Here is a 17,939-nt window from a genome sequence, read left to right on the forward strand (position 1 = left end):
GTCAACCAAGGTAAGCAGGGAGGTTCAACATAGGCTCAAGCAGTGATCTGTCAGGGTGCTAGTATCCTGCCAATGGTCTTTTTTTTAAAAAATAATTTATTAAAGTTTCACAAACAATAAAAAGTTTCAAAATTTAAACGTAAGAAAAACTTCAAGAATAAAAACATACAAGACCAAAACATATAAAAAATACACAGTAAGAAACAATTAGCAAAAGAAAAAAAGGAAAAAAGAAAGGAAGAAAAGAACAACCAAAAAACAAAACAGAAAATAGGTTAATATTTTCATCTCTTATACTTCATTCGCTAGTTTCTTGACCTCCTCACACCTCCCATTTTGTATTCCAGTTCAAATATTAAATTCAGCAAATCCTTGCCCTCTGGCATTTATCCTTTATCAATCCCCATTTACATTTTCTTAAAAATATTTTTACCAGTACCACTTCTTTTCAACCAGACATCATTTTAACATTCCTTAATTTTACAGTGCTTCTGCAAGTAGTCTTTAAATTTCTTCCAGTCTTCCTCCACCGACTCTTCTCCCTGGTCACGAATTCTGCCAGTCATTTCTGCCAATTCCATGTAGTCCATCACTTTCATCTGCCATTCTTCCAGTGTGGGTACCTCCTGGGTCTTCCAATACTTCACGATGAGTAGTCTTGCTGCTGTTGTTGCATACTAGTATCCTGCCAATGGTCATGCCTGCAAGAGATCCACAGTTTTCAGAGCCCCAACCCAGGGAAAACCCCACTCTGTATTTAAGGAAGAAGCTACCTACACCCATCCCTAAATTATGCATATTTATGATAGCTAAAGTTGGAAGCCCCCCAAAGAAGCCAAAGTTGTACGTAAACGTTCTTTTTACCCTATGATGATGCCAGAAATTATCATTGCAGATCATGTAAGTATTTCTTCTCGCAAAGGCAAGTGCAACCCACCATCATTCCTGTATCCATAGAAAGAGAAGGTCGCTTTATCAGCAGCCCAAGGTAGAGTTTAGAAGACCTCTATCTTGATCCCAAGGGATGCGGGTGGCACTGTGGGTAAAACCTCAGTGCCTAGGACTTGCCGATCGCATGGTCGGCGGTTCGAATCCCTGCGGCGGGGTGAGATCCCGTCGTTCGGTCCCAGCTCCTGCCGACCTAGCAGTTCGAAAGCACCCTTAAAAGTGCAAGTAGATAAATAGGTACTGCTTTCTAGCGGGAAGGTAAACGGCGTTTCCGTGTGCTGCGCTGGTGCCGGCTCACCAGAGCAGCTTCGTCACGCTGGCCACATGACCCGGAAGTGTCATTGGACGGCGCCAGCTCCCGGCCTCTAGAGTGAGATGAGCGCACAACCCTAGAGTCTGTCAAGACTGGCCCGTACGGGCAGAGGTACCTTTACCTTATCTTGATCCCAACTACCCCTTGCCTTTTAATTCCTCCCATAACCAAGTGTTTTCCCCCCTTTTCTTTCTTATTCCAATTTCCTTCTTTTTTTGGCTTCCCTTCTCTTGAAGATTCTAAAATGCACCTCATTTCCCTGAAACAGTATCTGGGCCAGCAGGCAACTCTGATACAGGGGCTATATTTATCCATTGTAACAGATTCATAGTACTTAACATTCTAGTGGCTTTTATTTTTCTGTCTCTCCTGGGTACTACGCACACCCAGCGAGATAATGATAAGACTAAGTCAATCCCATGCTTCAGGGTGTAAGACAATTGCCAGCTGGAATCATAGAACAGAAAACAAATCCCAATTTTCTTGTAAAAGCATTAGAGATTTGTTCAGGTATATTAGTGTGGATCATGAATTTATCAGCCGCACAGGCATAAGCACAAAGCAGGTTAATCAATATATTCCATAGCAACCTTCTGGGCAAAAATTCAAGGTGACTGCTGTGACCTACAGAACTCTTAATAATCTGACATCCCCAGAAGTCTGTTCAAAGGAATTGGCTTTAGCCACTGCAAACAGTAAAGCATGTGAATGACATCCTATGTTATCCATTGCAGATACGGTACATCCCCAAAAATTGTTGTAAGTTGCTTAAAATAGCTGTGCTATGGAATTGCACTCTGATTTGTTTGTTTCTTAAAGGGGGTAGAGATAAGGAGGAAGATCTATATAGGTTAAAATTAAAACACAAAAGGGGGGAAATTGGTTCTGGCTGGAGAGAGAACTTTAAGAAAGTACTGTTTAGAAAGTCCTATTTGGAGCTGTTTGTTTCAGGATCAGGACGCAACTAAAAGCATAGACTGATGGCGCTGTGGGTTAAACCACAGAACCTAGGACTTGCCGATCAGAAGGTAGGATGTTTGAATCCCTGCGACGGGGTGAGCTCCCGTTGCTCGGTCCCTGCTCCTGCCAACCTAGCAGTTCGAAAGCACATCAAAGTACAAGTAGATAAATAGGTACTGCTCCGGCGGGAAGTTAACAGCGTTTCCGTACGCTACTCTGGCTCTCCAGAAGTGGCTTAGTCAGTGGCGTAGCATGGGGGGTGCAGGGGAGGCCAGCTGCACCGGGCACAACATCTGGGGGTTAGAGTTAGAGGGCGCAAATCCACGGGTTAGGGGGCGCAAATTACTTGCCTTGCCCCGGGTGCTGACAACCCACGCTACGCCACTGGGCTTAGTCATGCTGGCCACATGACCCGGAAGCTGTACGCCGGCTCCCTCGGCCAATAAAGCAAGATGAGCTTCAACCCCAGAGTCGGTCACGACTGGACCTCATGGTCAGGGGTCCCTTTACCTTTTAAGAGCACTATGTGCAAGTAAACATCAGATCTGGCTATCAAAGGACAAGGCTGAAACCATTTAACTGAAACAGGACAAAGAGTCGAGGGAACAACAGTTTCACATGCTCCCAAAGTGAAGACGTACCTTAGAAAAACAGCTTCACATCTATATTTTTAACCTTCTGTTGGAAGCCACCAAGAGTGGCTAGGGAAACCCAGCCAGATGGGTGGGATAGAAAAAAAAATTATTATTATTATTATTATTATTATTATTATTATTATTATTACTATGGGTAATCCTGAATTCAACCTGAATTCACACCCTTTAAACCTGGTAGTCAATGAAACAACTGGTTTCTTCAGTTTGATTCCACAGATCTATAATTATTTCTCTGAATTGACTCAGTGTTGGCAAATTCTAACTCGCCATGTATCAGACTTAGGCATAACTGTTACGCTGTTGAGCAAAACACAGAACTACTTTGGAACTACTGAGATACCATCTTGGTAGTATCTAGTATATGATGCTTAAATAAAGATACTTGACGACACAAGCCTAAAAGGTTTGTCTGGAAATACTTCTCGATTTGAAGCTAAGACCCTAAGATTTAATTTGTAAATTCAAGTTTCTGGTGATTCATGCTGTATGGTACAACATCCATTTCGAAATCAATCAACCCATTTTGGGGGGTGGGTGCAAGTAGTCAGTCTCGCCCAGGGCACAAAATAGCCTGACAGTGGCATTGCCAATAAGTTTTCTATCCCAATTTAATGCATTGTTGTTTAGCACTTTAACTCCAAATCTTTTAAACTGCCCTCACATGTATACATTTCTATTTTTATCTGACCACATCCTGGTAGTTCATGTTAAGTCAAAGTTTTTCTAGTGTTAAATATGTAACTTTACACAGAAAAACAAGATGTAAAATAAAAATCAAGAAGTGGAATGCCCAGTTTTAGAAATGCTAATGACATACAGTGGTACCTCGGGTTACATACGCTTCAGGTTACAGACTTCGCTAACCCAGAAATATTACCTCGGGTTAAGAACTTTGCTTCAGGATGAGAACAGAAATCGTGATCCGGCAGTGCGGCGGCAGCAGGAAGCCCCATTAGCTAAAGTGGTGCTTCAGGTTAAGGCCACTTTCAGGTTAAGAACGGACCTCCGGAACGAATTAAGTACTTAACCCAAGGTACCACTGTATTTAAATTTCAGGTTCATAATATAAGCATAAACATGATAGAGCCCTGCATTCTTCATGAACTTGGATTTTGTTCAGATCCAATGAAGAACTCCTTCTTCCTCCTCCACCCCCCCCCCCGCAATTATCTTCCAGCTCTGAGGGAGGAATGAGGTCCTGGTCTGCAGCTTTTGGTGTCCCTCTTATCCATGGCACATGCAACACAGAGTAGGAAAGTAGCATACCCAAGGACAGGTTGGAGAAATTCTATTTTCCATGGTTCTTGCACATTTTGCTCTAGACTGATTCATGTGTCAGGAGGCGAGGAGGACAGATCAAGTGGTGTGGAAGTTTTTGCAGCCTGGGGGATGAATTCAGCAACCTTCTAGGGGCTGTGGGGTTGCAGAGGTAAAAGTGAGCAAAGCAATGAATTCCAAAAATACAGTAGGCATGTTTCCATATATACATACATGATCACACACCTCTCTCCATTTTCCATCCAATAGGCATTATCAGAGGTCTGGTGCAGCCAGGCAAGAAGGGTGTGTGGCCTGGGGAAATTGGAGGTGTGTGGCCTGATGAGAGTCTTTGGGGCCAGAGAGAGAGGTCTGGAGCGTGACATTTGATCCCTGGAACTGAGGTTCTCCATTCCTACTCCATTGAGTCAAAATTCTCTTGGTGAACAAAATGACTCCTTCTGTTAAGTTGTGGGTGAACATATCAGACGACACAGCGATTCTTCAAACAGCTCTTGTTTATTCACAGGCCAGGACAGAACTGAACAGAAGGGTTCAGTCAGCCTGCTTATATAGAGCTCCAGTACAATGTAACTGTAACAATTTTCTAAAACTATCCAATCACTGAACGTCACTTTCAATCCCTTATTTGTATAACTATCTACAGTATCCTCCTGCTGGCCCAGGGTGAGAACTTCAGTACATAACACCTTCTGTTTGTGGAAGGGCAAGTCTTGATCTAGTGCATACCCATGTGAGCGAGATCTGTTTCTCTTCTGCAGGAGCAATCACCATATTGATTTAATGAGGAGAGTGAGAGAGCCCAGCTGGAGCAGCCACACCTGTCAGCTAAGGGATTTGCCGACTCACAGAAGCAGCAATTTTGAGCAAAATTAGAACTCTCAGAAAAGAAAGGTATTTTGCCCCAGCTGCTCCTAATTGCACACTTCAGATTGAACCTGAAGAAGTTCACCCATCTCTACCAAGTATAAAGTCTCCCTCCAACTGTTTAACCCCTTTGCCCCAAGTGCATCATCTCCCATTCTCAGTCCTTCCCTATGTAAGTGGATAAATGGATGCCCAGATGAAACACCATCCGTTACTATTATAAATGAGGAAAAAAGGTAAAGGTGACCCCTGACCATTAGGTCCAGTCATGACCGACTCTGGGGTTGCGGTGCTCATCTTGCTTTATTGGCCGAGGGAGCCGGCGTACAGCTTCCAGGTCATGTGGCCAGCATGACTAAGCCACTTCTGGCGAACCAGAGCAGCACACGGAAACGCCGTTTACCTTCCTGCCAGAGCGGTATCTATTTATCGACTTGCACTTTGACATGCTTTCGAACTGCTAGGTTGGCAGGAGCAGGGACCGAGCAACGGGAGTTCACCCCGTCGTGGGGATTTGAACCGCCGACCTTCTGATCGGCAAGTCCTAGGCTCTGTGGTTTAACCCACAGCACCACCCGCGTCCCTATTATAAATGAGGAGGGGAGCTCAAAATAGATGTTAACTCTCCATACCGCCAGCCAATCATGTATTTAATTGGGTATATTTTCCTTACATGTGCAGTAGAAGCAGTAAATGGCCATTGAATGTCCACACTGCCAGCCATCATGTATTTAATGTGATATATTTTGCTTCAATTTGAAATGGAAGAGAATATAGTTTTCTTGTGCTCATAATTAAGAGCTTGGTCCATTTTTTAAATTGTTAGCCATTTGGCTACTTTTTATCTTTCATCACAATTCATGAGAGAATCAGGCATGTAATTTCTGAGCTTGTACCCATTTAAATTTTTGAGACTGAGAAGCACCTAACATTGATTGGAACGTCTCCTATAGCTCTATCCAAATAAGTCTTTAACTTAGAGATAGGCATGTATAAATAACTTCTAATCGTTCAGTCCTCATGCCGTCGTTCCAATCTGTTTCAACAGCCGGTGCAAAGGTGTCAAGTGTGTGTCAGTTTTCATACGACCATCTTACTACTTAGCCTTAGTCAACAACAGATAAAGTTGGGAGGATGAGACACTTTCCCCAGTTGACAGTTTTCTTGGCTAAGAAGAGGCAGGATGGCAGGCACAGATGGAAAAGTTCAGCTCAGAAATGTTATCAAAAGGACAGCAGGAGCCATTTGATTTGCCGTGTCCAGAGGATATAAATGTCTTCAAACCGTACTATAGAGGGCATGAGAGATTGGTTTCCTTTATTTTAATGCTGTGACTCTAGAATATGTTGTCAAAAACAAAAATCAAGTGAAGAATGGTAGTGCAGTGAAAAAAGCAATTTGAGAGGCAGCAATCCCCTCCATAACAGTCAGTGAGGACAGCAGCAGTGTCACAGAGAATCAAATTGTTTGCGTTTATACTTCTTTTGCTAAAATGCACGTCTTAAGCATGAGTGTGCAATAATCCCTGGGTGTGAGAGATACATTATTCAATACACTGTGGAATCCCCATCAATGGAACCTGGATGGGGGGGGGCGATGTCAACTTCTGCCATTACTGAATCAGTATGCCACATAAAGGTGGTACCAACGGAACACTTATATGGAAAACCCTACCCAGGAACACCACTAAGGCACAGATGAATGAACGTTCATATTACAATATTTCTATACCACCTATCAATTGAAAACAACATGTCTAAAGGAGCTACCAGATTTTTTTTTAAAAAAAATGACAGTAAATAACCGGCCAAACTATAGCGAGGAGAAGAAGCAGAATCTGAGCAAGATTTGTCAAGGGGAAGCAAATACTAATATAAATGCCCCCCTCTTTTGAATAAAATACTGCAAAGCCAGCAGATCTAATCATCTCGGCAATGGGATTTCATAAATGGGATCCTACTCTTGAAGAAGATCTGACTTGGTTATACAGGGACTAAAATATTAGGGGAACATGCCACCCCAAAGATCTTAATCTCCAGGTCTCCACCCATGTCATCCAGCCCAGACACTGAGGTCCAGCGCCAAGGGCCTTCTGGCAGTTCCCTCGCTGCAAGAAGTGAGGTTAGAGGGAACCAGGCAGAGGGCCTTCTCGGTAGTGGCACCTGCCCAGTGGAACGCCCTCCCAGCAGATGTCGGCAATAAACAACTATTTTACTTTTAAAAGACAACTGAAGGCGAACCTGTTTAGGGAAGTTTTTAATGTCTGATGCTGTATTGTTTTTAATATTTGGATGGAAGACACCCAGAGTGGCTGGAGAAACCCAGCCAGATGGGTGGGGTATAAATAATAAATTATTATTATTATTATTATTATTATTATTATTATTATTATTATTATTATTATTATTATAGTGTGGGTAGACATCTGGGAGACAGGAGTCTTTAATGGGGCAGAGCCCAAAATTTCACCCTTCATGAAGGAGAAAGAGTGAACCATGCAAAAAAATCTGGCAAAGTCGAGTGCTCTTGTTCATTATTCCAGCCAGCCACGCCCACTTCCAGTCTACTCCATTTGATTCCCAGTCCCAGTCCCCCCCCCCCATAGTTAGCTTTTTTAAGCCACTGAACATGCTCACTCCTCATTGGCCTGTTTGGGGAACTTCTTGCTCTCCCTGTTTCCCACAACTTGTTGAACATCTAAAGGGACCCTAAGGACCCCAGAAAACCCATCGGACAAGTGAAGACTTGTCTACAATAACAACGCCTACTCTCCTTTTGATTAGTTTTCAGAAGTCCCATTATAGGTAATGGGAAATAACACAGGTGATAAATGGGATTGTAACAAGACAGCAATTGGATACCAAAGAGTGCTCATTAGATAACTGTCTTTTTTATTACCCTCTACAAAATTGGCATTCTCTGAAATTGTACAATTTATTAAGTCATTCTTTTTTTGTTATCGATCTACTTATTGGGGTTATTGCAAATTTGTGTGTGACAGGGCTAGGTTGAAGAGAAGTCTGGTGACAATGAATGGTGGCATGAACAATGTTAAAACATTTAGAAAATGATCTTCCTCTGCCAATTGATAAATTAGATTGCCCTTAATAGGAAATCAGAATGGACCATTAGACAAATAGTGGGGAAAATTTAAACTGCTGTATATCACCAATATTGTGTTAATCTTGGATCTTCTTTGAATAGATGTGTTAGCTTGTTATGAAATAAAGGGCCATTGAGAAAATTAAATGTTTTACACAAATGATAAAATGTCCCAAATGATTAACTGAGGGTTTTTATTCTCTTTGAATTATGTGGCTTAATGCCCTAGTGAGTTAAAAGTAGCTGAGGTAATCGTTCTACCTGCATCACTAATTGAGTCTTCAGAAATGCAGGAGTTCCCATGAACACAGTTGGTCAAAAGTGAAGCAAAAATATCCATATCCCAACACCATCTTCCTAATCTTCCAAATCACAATCTGAGAATGGGGAATGAGCTGTGAGGTCTACCACCCTCCTCTCTTTTCACCTTCCATATTCCCTGCTCTTGTTCACGTTAATAGAATATTTTCTGGTTTTGTCAAACCACCATTGGCCATAACATCAAAACTAAAAATCCATGGTTAGAGCAATCCCTCCAAACCACGGTTGAAAACTAATTTAGTTTGGAGACATTGCTCAAGCAATGCATGAGCTGGTTTGTCACAATAAAATTACATTTGTGCATATCCATTTATTTCACAAATCTTTGAAAACTTTGGCAAAAATATTGATGGATCTCTGATAGACTTGATAGTCTGGTTAACTATATCTGCACACACTCACCTTGATATCTGAATATATGAAAGGAAACAAAGTACAAAGTTCTCCTTTTCTTTTTGCTGATGGACAAATTATAAGACTCACCTTTGCCTGCTTTTTCTTTCTTGCTCCTTTTTCAATATTATTTAATTTAAAGGATGCTTATACCAGCTACTTTTATGCAGTGGTAGGTAGGCAACACTGTTATAAGCTAACTAAAATCAAGGGCAGAACATAGAAAAGTCTGCCTAACAACAGAATGTCATGAAACTGTCTTTAAAGATGTTTCCTTTATTTAGAAATAATCTTTTAGTTGACAAAGTTGTTCTTTCTGCACCTCAGAACTATTATACCAAGAACACATTTTAGGACAATCTTTCCCATCCTTGGATTGCTAGATGTTGAATGACAATTCCCATCATCCCTAACCACTAGCTATGCTTTGTAGTCCAACATCTAGGAACTTAATATTGCTCCTCTTTAGCATGGCTTTCCCCCTTGTTGTAGATTGCGTAGATGTTTATTTTAGATATACAGTGGTACCTCGAGTTACAGACGCTTCAGGTTACAGACGCTTCAGGTTACAGACTCCGCTAACCCAGAAATAGTACCTTGGGTTAAGAACTTTGTGTATTTGTTGGCTTTTTTTAAAAAAATACATTTTTATTAATTTTGACATACAAATTATAAAACATACCACACAAATTATTACAAATACATTCTTTTTAGACTTCCCTCAGCACCTCCTTTGATCTTCCGTCTTAATCACTTTATATGCATTACTTAGTTTTATATTGTCTTTGCCTCTCTTAACATATCATCTCCCCTTCTCCAATTTTACAATATTTCTAATAATACTCCTCATAGAACTTCTTGCAAACCTACAAACGTCGTTTGCTCATCACAAATACTTTTCATATAATTCATACATTTTCTCCAGTCTTCGGTAAATTTCTGGTCCCGTCGGTTTCGGATCCTTTCTGTTAATTTATCTAATTCTGCATAGTCCATCAACTTCATTCTCCATTCTTCAATCGTCGGCAATTCTTCTTGCTTCCATTTCTGGGCTAATAATATTCTAGCTGCTGTTACTGCATATATAAAAAAATTTACATTCTTTTCTATTTATATCACTTCCGACCATTCCCAGTAGGAATGCTTCTGGTTTCTTGGGTTAAAAACTTTGCTTCAGGATGAGAACAGAAATTGTGCGGCGACAGCGGAACGCCCCATTAGCTAAAGTGGTACCTCAGATTAAGAACAGTTTCAGGTTAAGAACGGACCTCCAAAACGAATTAAGTTCTTAGCCCGAGGTACCAGTGTAGCTGATTTCATAGCTCATTTTGTGATTTTCTTCTACCTTTGTATTTACCAAGTTGCATGTGTATTGTGTTTTCCCAGACATAAGGTATACTGAAAACATTGCTGGGAAACAACCGTATGATTCAAACAACAACAACAGATTTGAGAGGACAAACATGGGGATAAATATTGATAGTTACAAGGATAATATAACTTCCACATTGCAATTTTCAATCAGTTCACAAACAATTATTTTGTCCTGAACAACCCATCAGATAAGGTTTCTACATCCTACCAGGTTGGGCAAAATGACCTGTCAACAACCCAGGGTTATGTGATTGTTGCCATTTGCGGAACTAAAGGAGTGTGAGATGAACACTAGGCTGATGGTCAACATTCTTACCTCTGATATTGCCAGTTGCCTCTTTGGAGGGTGGGAAATCAAAGGATCACATATCCCTACACTGTCCCACAACAGAAAATATTAGAAATATATAGTACTAGTCTAAATCTTTCTCTGTGCAAACAAATAACTGCTGTGTCTATTAAAACCTGAATTTCAGTCCCAGAAATTTAGACCACATATAAAAAAACCCAGGTTACCTAGATACTCAATTAAACTGGGCCATAATTGAAGTATTTCTGGGTAACTTCAGTGGTTTAATAATAATAATAATAAATCCCCCTGGATGCCTAAATCCAGCTGTAGGGCAAGCACTCGGAGATCTTTAAAATCATGCAACGAAGCAAAGCATAGAAATATAGGTTGTTAGACCTTTAAAATATCCCTTTTAAGTCACTTTCAAATTTCCCCTTTCTTCCCCTTTAGCATAGAAAAGACCACACAGTTTGGTAAATAATAAAAAAAGGTTTTTACTTACAAACCTTTCAAAGGTCAGATAAAGGTGCTTTTTCGTACAGCAGTCTGAAAACATAGGCAGCAAAACTTAGGTTAGAAAAACGTAGACTGCAATTTTGTGTACACTTATCTGGAATTAAGACTGTAGACCGATATCCTGTTTCCTGGAAGTAAGCCCTACTGAATTCAATGGGACTTAAGCAAACATGAATAGGATTGCACCAAATGGGACGTACTTTAGAATAAACTTGCATAAGATTGCTCTACTTGCTTGGATCATTCCTAATGGAAATAAAAGGAAGGGAATTGACTTAAAACTGAAAAAGACATTGGGTAATATATTTGGAAATTATTCAAGCTATTCTAAAAAAATTAAAAAATACTCTACATTAATACAGTCTGGTGTTGTTTATGAAGTGATACTCTAATGTGTTACTCATTGATTTCGCTGAGCAGATTGTACTCTTAGTGTCAAAGCTCTCTAGCTTTCTAGCCCTTGGGGAATGGTCCGGCCTCTTTCTCCTCCTCCCCTGCCTCAAACCTTCACAATCCTCTTTCCCTCCTCTGTCCCACTACGGAGCCAAAATCAATAAGCATTTATTTTAGCACACAGTGAAATGCATGACATAAAAGAAAACATTTTTTTAATCTCCCACAGTCTGCTATTTTCAAAGCAAGGGTATGTTTTTATATTTCATTCCTTTGTCACCACAGTTAAGGTTCATAAACTTGTTTCATCAGTTCCAAGAGGATCTCTTGGTTTCAGCTATATTTTCAATCACATTTTCGATCAATATGGCAGTGCTTTTTTTTTTTAGCAGCTAATGAAAGCTTTGTGTATGATTTACTGTTTGTTTGTTTTTTCCTTGCCATTTCTTAGCCAGCTTTTATTCTACCCATCTGGTCAATTGTGTTGACCATAATGAATTAAATAAAATAGCATGGAGAGCTGGAAAGCTCAGATATTTAAAACAAACTCTGAGAATGACTCAGTCTCAGTCTCAGTTTTATTGCACATAGCCAAAGGCTGCCGCAATGTACACAGAATTATTTGACAATTAAAAGAAAATATACTGAATTGATAAAAAAGACTTAAAACATTTATATTATTAAAACGTTACGTACTCTAAACAGAGCTATAAAAGTACCCCAATGTACAAATAAAAACATTAAACAATAAAATTCATAAGCTAAAATCATCACATGGTCACTAATGTTAAAAACAATATCAATTAATACAGTGTACAATTTATGACTCCGACATAATATGGGCCCTATCCCATAAAATTTTAAGAGATATTTTCCTTTGTTCCTTTGTTCTGTGTGTGGCATAGAATAGTCTTCCCTAACATGGTTCCCTGTTCTGGGAACCACACCTCTGATCAGTCAGCATGGTCAATAATCAGGAATGATGAGGATGGAGTTCAAAACATCTGGAAGTTCAAAACATCTGGAAGTTCACAAAACATCTGGAAGCTTGGAGGGAGTCCCAAACATCTGGTGGGGGAAGGCTCACAAACAGCATGGGATCAATAGATGCCATGTTGCTTTTCCATATCCTTCAAGATTTCTCCGATGAAAATAGGGATGTCCTAAGGAAAAGTGACGCCATCCCATTCAATATACCCCCCCCCTCCAATCTGATGCAATCAGCCAGGTAAAATAATGATTCCGAACAGTATTGAAAAAGTCAACTATTTTCACAATAACTAGGTGAACATGTGCAATTTCTACCTCACACACATTGTTGGTTTCAAACAAACACAAAATCAGATCTGGTGAATATTCTGTGCAGCCGTAATTAAGCTGTCAGCAGTACAACTTGATGTTATTAGTCTCTTAGTTGTGAAATAAAGGAAGGCATTGCCAGATATTCTTTATCAGTCAGTTTAAATGATGAGAGAAGGGGCATGATGCTAAAGAACTCTGTCAAGTAAGCATGAATAAATATTGTCATCCACTCAGAAGCATTCCACAAATTTGGGATGTTGTATTAATGAAGGTTAATGGGGAGCACAGAGGAAAAAGGCCTTGTTTGTCATTCACTAGATGCACTTATAGTGCATTTGAAAAAAAAGACAGAACATCTGAACATTTTATTCAGGAGGAAAGGGTCATGCAAATCAGGACAAAGGTTGCAAACAAGAGAGGCTTTGAGTTGTTAAATTATTGGATGTGTTTCTTGTTTTGTTGTGGGTTTTTCAAAGTGCTACTTAATGGAACTAATTTAGTGAGGGGATTCAATGAGAGATCAGCAAATAAAGTGAGTTTCTGAGATGCCGCACTTTCTGGGTTCTGAATGCTTTTTCATCACCACACCTTCAACAGAAATGCTCTTCAATCATTACTGCCATGAAAAAGCAACAAAAGTAGAAAAGGGCTGTGGGGTGAGGGCTGCCTTTAGCCCCTCTTCAGTCATTGCAGAGCTCATGCAAACTCTTGCCATGACCCCATAGCTCAGCAATGACCAAGACACCACATCAGAGGCTGCAGAATCATTGCCTATGGAGTCAGACCAGGTTCCTGACTCTGAGCCTGCTACTGGTGACCAGGAGACCACTAAATACCTAGGCTGGTGAGGAGGAGTTCCCTAGACTAAAACCCACCTCACAAGAGCTCATATAGGCAGAGCTGTGACCAACACGAGCACTTTTGCCTGAGCTCAAAGAACTGAGTGCCTCCCAACTTACCCCAAAGGGACCACCCCAGGCCGGAGGCCAGGGAATGTAGAAGTCCTCATGCAGGCTAGAGTTCTGGTCGTTTATGAACTGCAGTTCTCCAAAAAGGAGTGACCCCTAGGAGATGTGGGCTGAAGGCAGAGATTCAGAATGCCTCAGTCTGCTACTAGCCTTGGTTGGAACCCGTTGCTCACCCTGTGGTGGTGATTTGCTTGGTCATACCTTATAGGCTCCTCTGCAAGACCCGAACAAGGCAGCATATCCATGTTCTAGTGTAACTTCTGCAGTGGAGAGCCTTTTCTACTCATGCAGGTTTCCTGTGAAATTAAGAACATCCCAATTGTCCTAAAATAGTCTTGCCAAGCAAATTAGGACCATTTAGTCACTACACATCGAGATGGGCTGTTATTGTTGTCTTGCTTGGGGGAAAACACTAAAATGAGAGAGAAGTCAAATTTAACTTTGTGGCACAGTTGTGGCTTCCCTGTGGCAAGCTCACACATAGGGGTCAGAGAATTTCAACAAAAATGGAAAAAGAAGCATAAATTGTGTCAGTTCACATTGTTCATAGAATAATAGAATTGTAAAGTTGGAAGTCATCTAGTCCAACCCACTGTATTGCAGGAATGCTTAAAAATCTCCAATCAAGGAGACTCCACCACTTTGAGCCAGTGTGGTGTAGTGGTTAAGAGCAGTGGACTAGTAATCTGGTGAACCGGGTTCACGTCCCTGCTCCTCCACATGCAGCTGCTGGGTGACCTTGGGCTAGTGTTTGTGGTGGGGGAGGAAGGGAAAGGAGATTGTTAGCCACTTTGAGACTCCTTAGGGATATCAAATCCAAACTCCTCCTTCTCTTCTTCTTCTTCTTCTTCTTCTTCTTCTTCTTCTTCTTCTTCTTCTTCTTTCCAAGGGAGATCATTCCCATGTCAAATAGCTCTTTCTGGCAGAAAGTCCTTCCTGATGTTTAGTCAGAATCTCCTTTCTTGTAACAATGCCACAGATTTGGTTCCCACCTTCTGGATAAGGTGAAAGCAAGCTTGCTCCATCTTCCATGCAACAGCCATTTAGATACAGTGGTACCTTGGGTTACAGGTGCTTCAGGTTACAGACTCTGCTAACCCAGAAATAGTACCTTGGGTTAAGAACTCTTCCTCAGGATGAGAACAGAAATCACACGGTGGTGGTGGTGCGGCAGTGGGAGGCCCCATTAGCTAAAGTGTACCTCAGGTTAAGAACAGTTTCAGGTTAAGAACGGACCTCCAGAACGAATTAATTTCTTAACTCGAGGTACCACAGTATTTGAATATTAAAAGTTTGAATATTAAATATGGAGGAGATATAATAGCCATAAGTCTCCTCTATGTCTAGTCAGGAATGAACCAGAAACTTATATTAAATAGTGAATAGCAAGATGAATAACAACTTATTTGACAGAAAGCAAACTACTGCCAAATGGAAACAGTGCTGAACAGAAACTGCTACCATCCTACAGCCCCAATCTTAGCATCATTTGGACTCACATGAGAGGTGTGATTGGGCATTTCAGTAGGGCAATTGTTGGAACATCTGAGAAATTTTGTCATGCTCTTACCTCACTTCTGTGATGGTAAGATTCCAGAAATAGCGGAATGAGTGGATTGATCTCATAAAAGAAGCAACCCACGAGAACAGTATGGAAGTGATGTGTTCATACTTGTGTCCTCTGCTGTAATCAGCAATACAGAAAATATGTGTGCACAGAGACAAAAGGGGAATTTGGGACTCACTTTGACTTCATTCCAGATTGCATGTTTTGTTTCAAGTGTAACACTTACCCTTGGTTTGGAAAATCTAAAATCTGGGGTGTCTTCCTATGGACTATAATCGAGAAATCAACAAATGGCTATTTTTTTAAAAAACGTTTTGTCAGACTAGTTTACATTTGCAGACCCTGTAGGTATGAAGCCTGCTAAAATTCAACCAAATAGGTGACGGTGTTGTTTTTCTACAAAGAAGCCTTCTGAGTCTGAGAGGTGGTTGTATGGTTGTTTTTTAAGGGACTCCTATAACTTAAAAAAAAAAAGAATCTTGGCAGAATCAGCCCTTCATGATTCAGAATTATGTCAGTTTTCCAAAACAGCCATTTTGTCTAATTGCACAGAAACATGAAGCTGTGGAAATGCTGAACTGCTCAGAGGTGCTAAGTGACAAATATTTGCTGTAATAGTGCACATAAAAATCTGTTGCTGTCATTTAGCTGTGCTTTACCATATGGCCCCAGGAAGGCACAAATCATTCTGTGCACTCGAGGCCCATTCCAATGTCTCCCAAAGTGAACGGGCCTCTTTCCATCTATTTCTGCATGATCTGAGTCATGCCCTTTTGTTAAATTCCCTTTTATATTTAAATTGGAAACTCTATCAGCACTTATTGAAGTGAAGCCGATGCCAGATATTAGCCAAGCTTTTCATTTTCATAATGGAAAACCATTGTCTTAGGTCTGTTTCAAAGACCTGTTAACACACCAGTGTCGAAAATGTCTGTCTGTAGCACCTGCAGATAATTACTGTACATCAGTAAATTAAAGAGCAGCCCCTGATGATATTGATTAGATAGTGATTACGCTTTAATCTACAGCTCCTCAGTGCAGTAAAAACTGTTCAAAGGATTATTCTTTGCTGAGGCTCTGACAGTAACATAAAAGGAACAATTTAAAAAATCTATCCTTTGAACGTTTCTCCCCACCACCACCACCCGAAGAATAGTACTGCACATTCCACTTTTTTATTATTGATGTGATGTGCTATAGTGGAGGGAGATAATAAACTTTATTAACTGTATAGCAAAGTCGTGAAGTTCAAGATCAATACAGCGGAACTTCTTATCAGGTAAGAATATGAAAATCTTATTTTCCTTTGCACTTAAAGGAATGGCATCAATAAATTACGTGTAGCACATGATTGTTTGTGTTGAAAATAGTTCAGCAGTAAAAATGACCTGTTCTCCTTAGTGAGATTAGATTCCAGCTTTTGCTTTTTCCGTCGCTAATGTGGCTTTCTCCCATTTCAATGACTTTTAAGCTGTTGCAAAGGTGAGCTATTCCATTATCGAAAGTACTTACACTTGATCGTAAAGCAATTGCATTCTTTCAATCTAACATCTTGCATCTTCAATCTAGAGCTCTGGTAACCTTCTTGCTGATCTCTAATGTTTTGTGCGTGGTGCCATTTTTGCTAGGATTATAAGGTCTATTAGATTGAGTGACATATACAAGCATGAACCACATGGGCAGAAACTGACTTTGGGTAGCAGGGTCACTGCTGCTTCCAGCTGCTATATTTATGCTTGTCAAAACATTGCCTATTTTATCAATAGTGAGGCACGTGCACCTCATATTTACTGACTGTGTCTTCTCCTTTCCTGTCCTTGATCAAAGCAGGAATTGTTAGGAAAGTGTAAATGTATTGTGGAGCCTTAACTATGCGCTACAGGCCCATCACACCTACTACCCTTAACATTTCATAAAAATTGCATAATGAGACATCATTGCACCTACCTCTGCTCAAATTTCATTGACTGCCTTTTTCAGAGAAGTAGGGAAATGTGAGCATGACAATAATTTATTTGACCAAATGAGGAGGTGGGGATGTAGGACAAAGTTTGCTTACAACCAACACGTTCCTTTTAACATGTGCTAAGGTTTTATATTGGCTGGAATTAAGCATAGGTCTGCTTTCCCTGACCTGGTGTCATCCAGATCATCTTTTTTGAACAGATTTGGCAAAGCTGACAGCAATGTTAAGAGATTGAAATGATGAAATTTATAGAAGAATAGAGGGCTTTTCTGGACTATTGGGGGGGACGGGACAGCCAGTCAAAAGAAATTACAGGCAGGATGTGAGATAGGAGCAGCAGAAGTCAATACATGAAACAATGTAACTTTAATTTGTAAAAAAAACAACAAAAAACCTGGAAATATATATATATATATATATATATATATATAGAGAGAGAGAGAGAGAGAGAGAGAGAGAGAGAGAGATGGGTGGCACTGTGGGTTAAACCACAGAGCCTAGGACTTGCCGATCAGAAGGTCGGCAGTTCGAATCCCCATGACGGGGTGAGCTCCCGTTGCTCGGTCGCTGCTCCTGACAACCTAGCAGTTTGAAAGCACGTCAAAGTGCAAGTAGATAAATAGGTACCGCTCCGGTGACCCCGTGCCAGATCCCTTTACGCAGCCTCTGTACTTCACTCGACTGGAAAAGTCTCAGCGCGCTACTTCGTGAGTATGGGGGGGG

This window comes from Podarcis vaucheri (genome assembly GCF_965113315.1).
Source record: "Podarcis vaucheri genome assembly, chromosome: 6".
NCBI classification, from domain to species: Eukaryota; Metazoa; Chordata; class Lepidosauria; order Squamata; family Lacertidae; genus Podarcis; species Podarcis vaucheri.